General features: G+C 45.4%; 1 non-coding gene across 1 annotated transcript; it reads right to left on the bottom strand.

Moving 5' to 3' along the window:
- Window positions 1-6883: 6883 nt before the first annotated feature.
- On the bottom strand, window positions 6884-6953 carry Trnap-cgg (transfer RNA proline (anticodon CGG)). Its single transcript has one exon. It is a non-coding gene; the product is annotated as a tRNA-Pro (tRNA).
- Window positions 6954-8106: the final 1153 nt, after the last annotated feature.

Raw genomic sequence — 8106 nt, 5'->3', positions numbered from 1 at the left:
TTGGGAATCGGTTAAAGAGTGGATTACAAATTCAAAAACTACAATGGAAACATGGACTGGATATTATTGGAGAGCCCGAATGGTGTACTGTGGGAAACAGTGAGTAAACTGAACTTAGCCCTTATAAGCCACCGAAGGCTCAACGGTATCGACCGATCGTCGTGTCATCCTCAGCTTTAGGAGTCAGTGGATGGCCGCGCGTGGTAGCCGCGCGCTCTAGGGCTCCTTGTCACGGTCCACGCGGCTGCCTCCGTCGGAGGTGTGTGTGTGTGTGTGTGTGTGTGTGTGTGTGTGTGTGTGTGTGTGTGTGTGTGTGTGTGTGTGAGTTGGCCTTAGCGTAAGATAGTTTAAGTTAGATTAAGTAGTGGGTAAGCTTAGGGACCGATGCCCTCAGCAGGTTGGTCCCATTAGATCTTACCACAAATTTCCGTCAGTAGATGCAGATATGCAGGGTCATGTGGCCAGCACGCCACTCTCCCGTCCATTCTAAGCTTTCGTGGCCAGAGCTGCTACTTCAAAAATAAGTAGCTCTTTAATCCGCCTTACGAGGGCTGAGTGCACTCGGACGGTTACACATCCAAGTGTTAGCCAGGCCATCGTGATGACTGGGTGTTGTGTGATGTCCTTAGGTTAGATAGGTTTAAGTAGTTCTACGTTCTAGGGGACCGATGACCATAGATGTTAAGTCCCATAGTGCTCAGAGCCATTTGAACCATTTTTTTGTTAGCCAGGCCCGCTAGAATTAAATTCGGTGATGTGGCGGGAATCGGCGTTACCATGTGGCAAGGCCGTTGGCTTGGGTAAATGTTAAATATCCTAAAACTGTTCGAAAACTAAAAGGAGTGGAAGCAATAACATATCAAACCATAAGAAGATCCAAAAGAGGTTTGGGGAGGGGGGGGGGGAGGAGAGAGAGGAGAAATGCACAGGCAAAACGGATTTGTGTTTGAGTTCAACGTATCATTATGAGGTTGTTGTAAGGCATGATACATCTCTAGTTCTTCTAGAACATTAGTAACGTTAACTTTATGTTCCCTTGGCAACACTGAAATACTGGTAAAAGGACGACGTGCCTCAGAAAAATTGGTACTCAAAGGTAAGACAGAGTCCCAGCCACGTGAATGTTCCCTAAACATGACGTCAAATGTTCTACCCTCTCGGCCCATACATCTGTGCGACAGTCATTACACGTAACTCTGCCAACTCTTCATGCTTGAAAGGAGCACGCTTCATTTCTTCTCTGTTAATCTCACCTCGTTATTTCTGAGAATTAAATATGCCAGAACAATCTTGTGAGTCGAAATTTGTTTGCCAACACGGCATGAAATCCTACTGTAGTACGGACCTCTATAATACGATTATTCGGCTCTACTCTTAGAACAGTAAGAGAGCGTCATTACATTAGTTCAAGTAGGTAATAGAAGACTTACATAGCTTTCGAGTTCGGTACTATGGTACTATTTCATGGCGTGTTGGTAAACAGCTTTGACTGTGCATTTCCGTTAAATAAACTTTCGATTTCGATAAATTACTCCTGAAGGCACTTCTGGAATCTCTTCCACGTTCGGCTGGGGCCATTATCACGGCCAGAACTTGTGTTACATGCTAAGAGACTGATTTCACCTTGAGGTGACTAGCGTCTGTCCACTGTATTTGTACGACATACATAGGCACACATGAACTGTACGACGTACATATGCACACATGTACATTAAGTATGTGATCAAAAGTATCCGGACACCCCAGCAACATACGTTTTTCATATTAGCTGCATTGTGCTGCCCTCTGCTGGCAGGTACTGTGTATCAGCGACCTCAGTAGTCATTAAACACCGTGAGAGAGAGAATGGGGCACTCCGCGGATCTCTCGGACTTAGAAAATGGTCAGTTGATTGGATTTCACTTGTGTCATACGTCAGTACGCGAGATTTCCACACTCCTGAATATCCGTAGGTACACTGTTTCTGATGTGACAGTCAAGTATAAATGTGACGGGACGCGTACAGCACAAAACCTCACAAGCCGACCTCGTCTTTTGACTGGCAGGGACCGCCGACAGTTGAAGAGGGTCGTAATGTGTAATAGGCAGACATCTATCCAGCCCACCACACAGGAATTCCAAACTGCATCAGGATCCACTGCAAGTACTATGACAGTTAGGTGGGAGGTGAGATAAGTTGGATTTCATGGTCGATGGGCTCCTCATAAGCCACACATCACGCCGTATAATGCAAAAAGACGCCTCGTTTGGTGTAAGGAGCGCAAACGTTGGACGATTGAACAGTGGAAAAACTTTGTGTGGAATATTGAATCACGGTACATAGTGTGGTGATCCGATGGCGGGGTGTGGATATGGCGTATTCCCGCTGAACGTCATCTGCCAACGTGTGCAGTGCCAACAGAAAATTCGGAGGCGGTGATGTTACGGTGTGGGCATACACTAGTTGTTTAAATAAAGTGAGATAATGTACAGTATAATATTTTATTTATTTATATTTTCATAGAAGGCATTAGAAGGAAAGGCAAAGGAAAACTTGGTGGATGAATGTGCTGCCAAATATACGAATGTCGTAGTTACTTCATCAAAATCTAAGTATCTTAGAGCAATTTTATAAAATACTGTCTTGGCTGATGTGATGACGCCTCACGTGGAGCACAAAAAACTGCAAGATGAGGAGAAAATTAGTTTTTGCGTTGTTGTTAACATGAATATCATCCCGAAATGTGTAAATCATCAACTGTAAATTAATAAACGTTTCTAAGTTCTCATGTACACTTTACAATCCCTTCCTGGAAGGTTACTTGCATTCCCAGAATTTAGTACACCTTTCCTTTTCATGTCTTTTGCGGAAGTATTAGTAAATACAACATATCGAACATTATTTCGTTTTATTTGCAATTTTGTTTTCAAATTGAAAACAAAGAAAGGTACCCGCATAGAGACTCGACCCCATGACCGTCGAATTGTCGTCCTGTACTTATTCCGCTGCTCCAACCTATGGTTGGAAGATACGCTAACTGGATTATGTAACCCCCGACCCCCGTCAAAAATGCAATTTTTTTCTAAACTCCTTGCCATCTGGACCTCCCACTTCTGTCTCTTTCATTTGTTATCAAACCCTGCCTACGTGAAGTGGCTATAAAATACGGAACTACTGGTACAAAATATTTTATTTCAATATCATTGATATTCAGTTATTGTCACTCATGATATACTCGCCTCGTCTACGCTTTCAAAGCTCCAAGCAATTTTCAATTGATGGAAACAGCGCTGAAAGCCTTCTTCTGTGAGCTCGTTTATGACGTGTGCCGTTTTCTCTTTCGCTGTTTCTGCGGCCTGAAATCTTGTTCCTCTTACTGCAGATTTAACCTTTGAGAACAGGTAAAAGTCCAGACTGTTAGTTTCGGCGAATAAGCTGTGTGGCCTAACACTGGTAGGCTATACTTTGCCAAGACTTCTTAACAGGCAATGTCGTATGAGTCGGTGTGTTGTCTTGATGGAGAACCCATAACTAGTTTTTCCCCAATTTGAGTCGTTGTTTTTCTTATTTTCTTATGGAGTTGGGAGGGAACTTCAAGGTAGGAATGTTGATTAATAGTTTGCCGTTGAGGAACTCAGTGATTATACACATCAATAGCGAAAAATGCAGTCATTACTCTTAGAATCTTCATTTGCTGACGGTGAAGTTGAGCCCTTCCACTGCATTGATTTTCTGTACCATAAGGGAAAAACCGAGATTCGTGACATGTGGCCACTTATCCAGGAAATTAAAATGATTTTCAGTGGTATTCCAAGCGAGAGTACAAAGGTTTTCGCGAGTGTCATTTTGTTCTGTCGAGAGACGTTTTGACACGAATTTCGCACACAATATTAGCGTGTCAGATTGGTTCTGTAAAATACACTATGTCATCAAAAGCGTTCGGACACCACCAAAAACCTACCTTTTTCAAATCAGGTGCATTGTGCTGCTACTTGCTGCCAGGTACGCTGTATCAGCGACCTCAGTAGTCACTAGACTTCTTAGAGCACAATCGAGCGCTCCGCGGATCTCACGGACTTCATACGTGCCCAGGTGATTGAGTGTCACTTGTGTCATACGTCAACACGCGAGATTTCCACACTCCGAAACATCCCTAGGTCCACAGTTTCCGATGTGATAGTGAAGTGGAAACGTGAAGGGAGCATGTACAGCACAAAAGGGTACACACCGACCTCGTCTGTTGACTGACAAAGACCACTGTTGAAGAGGGTCGTAATGTGTAATAGGCTGGCATCTATCCATAAAATCACACAGGAATTCCAGACTGCATCAGGATCAATTGCAAGTACTATGATAGTTAGTCGGGAGGTGAGAAAAGTTGGATTTCATGGTCGAGCGGCTACTCACAAACCACACATCACGCCGGTAAACGCCAAACAACGCCTCGCTTGGTATAAGGAGCGCAAACATTGGACGATTGAACAGTGGTAAAACGTTGTGTGGAGTGACGAATCACGGTACACAAAATGGCGATCCGATGGTAGCTTGTATATATGTCGAATGCCCGGTGAACGTCATCTGCCAGTGTGTGTAGTGCCAACAGTAAAATTCGGAGTCGGTGGTGTTATGGTGTGGTCGTGTTTTTCATGGAGGGGGTTGTACCTCTTGTTGTTTTGCCTGGTACTATCACAGCACAGACCTACATTGATATCTTAAGCACCTTCTTGCTTCCCGCTGTTGGAGAGTAATTCGGGGATGGCGACTCGATCTTTCAACACGAACAAGCACCTGTTCATAATGCACTGCCTTTGGAGGAGTGGTTACACCACAATAACATCCCTGTAATGGACTGGCCTGCCCAGAGTCCTGACCTGAATCCTATAGAACAGCTCTGGGACGTTTTGGAACGCCGACTTTATGCCTGGTCTCACTGACCGACATCGATCTCTCCTCAGTGCAGCACTCCGTAAAGAATGGGCTGCCATTCCCCAAGAAACCTTCCAGCATTTGACTGAACGTATACCTGCGAGAATGGAAGCTGTCATCAAGGCTGAGTGTGGGACAACAGCGTATTGAATTCTAGCATTACCGATAGTGCGCAAGACGAACCGTAAGTCTTTTTCAGCCAAGTGTCCGGATACTTTTGATCACATACTGTATTCCTGGTCAATGCCTAAAGTTTCAGTAGTGGATAAGGTACTCAGCCAACGTTCAGATTGAATTATATTGCCTACTTTCTCGATATTTCCATCAATTTCTGTTATAGAAAGGTGTCCCAGGCCTTCTCGGCCATCTTGGAAACGCTGGAACCACTGAGAAACTCGCGTACGTCATAAAAATTATTTGCCATACACTTACTTTAATAAAAACAGGTTTCATTATATTTGTTCCAAGTTTCGCGTAGAACTTCAATGTACTTGGCTGATTTACTACTACACTTACCAGTTTTCCAGCAAAACAAAATAGTAACTGTTACACAGGTGAAGGTCACGGCCTCACTGATTCGTCTAGACGCCAGAAAGCCGCATTTCACTGACAAGGTCGTTCATCTTTGACGCATGTTTACCTACTCGCGTTATTTTACAGCCACACTTCGTAAACAATAAGCCTGGAAAAATAATAGATGACGAGTAGGCGCGGTCTCTTTGTGAAAGTTGTATCGCTACGTGCCACAGAGCTCAAGTGGCGTGCTTTATCAACGTAAGTGAACGACTGTTACTGCTTCGAAACGGCTCAGTACTTGCGGTACAAGCACGGCTCCAGTGGATTCAGTACTACTCAAAAGGGGTAGACCCAAAGTGAAACAAGAGACGGTATGAATGTGCGGGCGTATGCGGTGCGGTTGTCGGCGAGGAATGTCCCGTAGTAAATGTTACTCGAAGAGAGCCCCTAGCAGCGGCTGCGAAGTTTCCGTCGCTCATTTAGCGAACCGGAGCAGAAAGCTATTCACGACCCGGCGCCGCCTCGTGAAGAAACGCGTCCATTCCGTTACTCCCGCATCAGTAGCTCCCCCCCTCTCCCCCCTCCCCCCCCCCCCCCGGCTTCAAGAGCGTGCTTTGTTGCTCACCGATGCGGATTTCCGTGAATGCCTTCCGGGGCGGTGTTCCCACTTTGAAGAGTGTTCATTGAAACGGCACTTGCCGGGGCCCGGAACCAAAGCGCGTGCCCCGGCGAACGCAATCCGGCGCCTCTGCGCCGACGTAAATTCCCTCCGAGCAGCCCTCCAGCATCCGCGCGCCGCGACCCTGCCGCTAGTATCGCAGCACAAAAGGTGGCGCTGTTGGAGCAGGCTCCTCATTAGCTTTGTGTGCGGTCGTGTCTCTGGTTACATTTACAGCACTCTGCCGTCTCAGCCGGGCGAGCCGTCGTTCTTTGTGTTGCCTCTAATAAATATCTCGCTTTTACGTGTTGTCGAACAGCTTCTTAGGCTCCCATTAGGAGTAAGACTTGACTTACCAGTCAAACGACTTCTGTTTCATTTATTTCACACTTCCATGTCCCCTGAGGAGTAATTCCTTCACGTTCCCTTTAGAGTTACTATACAATGAACAGTCGTCATCAGTAACATAAATAAGCTATATTTTTGAGTGAGAAATATTCTTTGTCGAGTTCTCCTCAGCTACTACGTACAAGAGGGTCGGACAGAAACATGGAAAAACCGAAAGTGAAACACATTATCACGCCTGATACGGTGTAGGGGACCCACTGACATTCAGATCATCTTCCAGTCGTTTCGGAATGGATAAATACAGGTCCTATATGGTTACCAAGGGAATCTTATACGGCTAATCCTGCAAAGTAGTGGCAAGTTTAGGTAACGATGATGCAAATGTTTCCAGGATGAGATTTTCACTCTGCAGCGCAGTGTGCGCTGATATGACACTTCCTGGCAGATTAAATCTGTGGGCCCTGCCGAGACTCGAACTCGGGACTTTGCCTTCCGAGGGCAAGTGCTCTACCAACTGAGCTACCCAAGCATGACTCACGACCCGTCGAGTTCGAGTCCCGGTCCGGCACATAGTTTTAATCTGTCAGGAAGTTTTATGATGCAAATGGTTAGAGATCAGGCAGCTTTCCAAAGTAGACAAAAAGACTAAGTAACACAGAGGTCAGGTGACAAGTGGCCAGTGAAGTAGCAAACATTGATTCTCGTGCTCGCAAAACTAGTCCTGGACCATGCGAACAGTATTCTTGGAACACGGAGTTACTATAGGGGAATAAATATTATACCATAGGATGGACCTGATCGACCAAAATGATCACATAATTCTTGGTACTTACGTGACTCTGCAGAGTAACACTGAGGCTAAAGGAATATCACGATATGGGTGCCCAAACCTTCACCAAACCCCCACCATGTTTCACTCTTAGGACCTAAACTCGGCCAGAAGTTGGAAGCAGTGTGCAACAAGACTCATCTGATCTGATGATTTTCTCCCATTCACCATAGTCCAGGTTTTAAAGCTTTGGCAGCACGTTTCCTTGTTGCAGGACTTTTCATCACTGACAGGTGGTTTTGGAATTCCAGTTCACGTTGTAATACCCTGCTTATGGAGTTGTCTTCGCGTTGTTTTAACGCTCACAGTTTTCCCACGAGCGGACATTCTGTTCTGCAGTGACTTTTGCAGCTCTTGTCCTCTCATTTCTCGCCACAATTGTCTTCAATAGCCGTCCGTCACCATTACTCAACATACACAAATTTATTCGCATTTTGACTTAGCGGAAGACGTTCTGCTTTCGCTGTATGTGAATAGATGTTTGATTTGGTGCCTCTTGAAACACAAAACACTTCCACTCTCTTGGATACGAAAGCACCGACGACAGTAGCACCACAAAATGGCCCTTGTTTGGCTACTATTACACCCAAACCTCCTGATTTCAGAAACTTAGATCGGTACAAAACGTATGTCGAATGAGCATCAACCAAAACAGCCATCTAGTTCATGCTGCGCGCTGCCAACCAACAGAACGTCGAGAAACGGTAATTAAAATTAACACCAGAAGCATGAATACCGGAAATGCGTGTCTGGGAGTAATAGGTCTGTAGATGTTACGGGTGCTAGTTGGTAGCGCGAGATGTCGTCGTGCCAGAGGTCCCACCTTCAAACAAGACAGAAGACAGTTTG

The sequence above is a fragment of the Schistocerca cancellata genome, chromosome 7, assembly GCF_023864275.1.
Source record: "Schistocerca cancellata isolate TAMUIC-IGC-003103 chromosome 7, iqSchCanc2.1, whole genome shotgun sequence".
NCBI classification, from domain to species: domain Eukaryota; kingdom Metazoa; phylum Arthropoda; class Insecta; order Orthoptera; family Acrididae; genus Schistocerca; species Schistocerca cancellata.
This window is presented reverse-complemented; position numbering and strand designations above follow the sequence as displayed.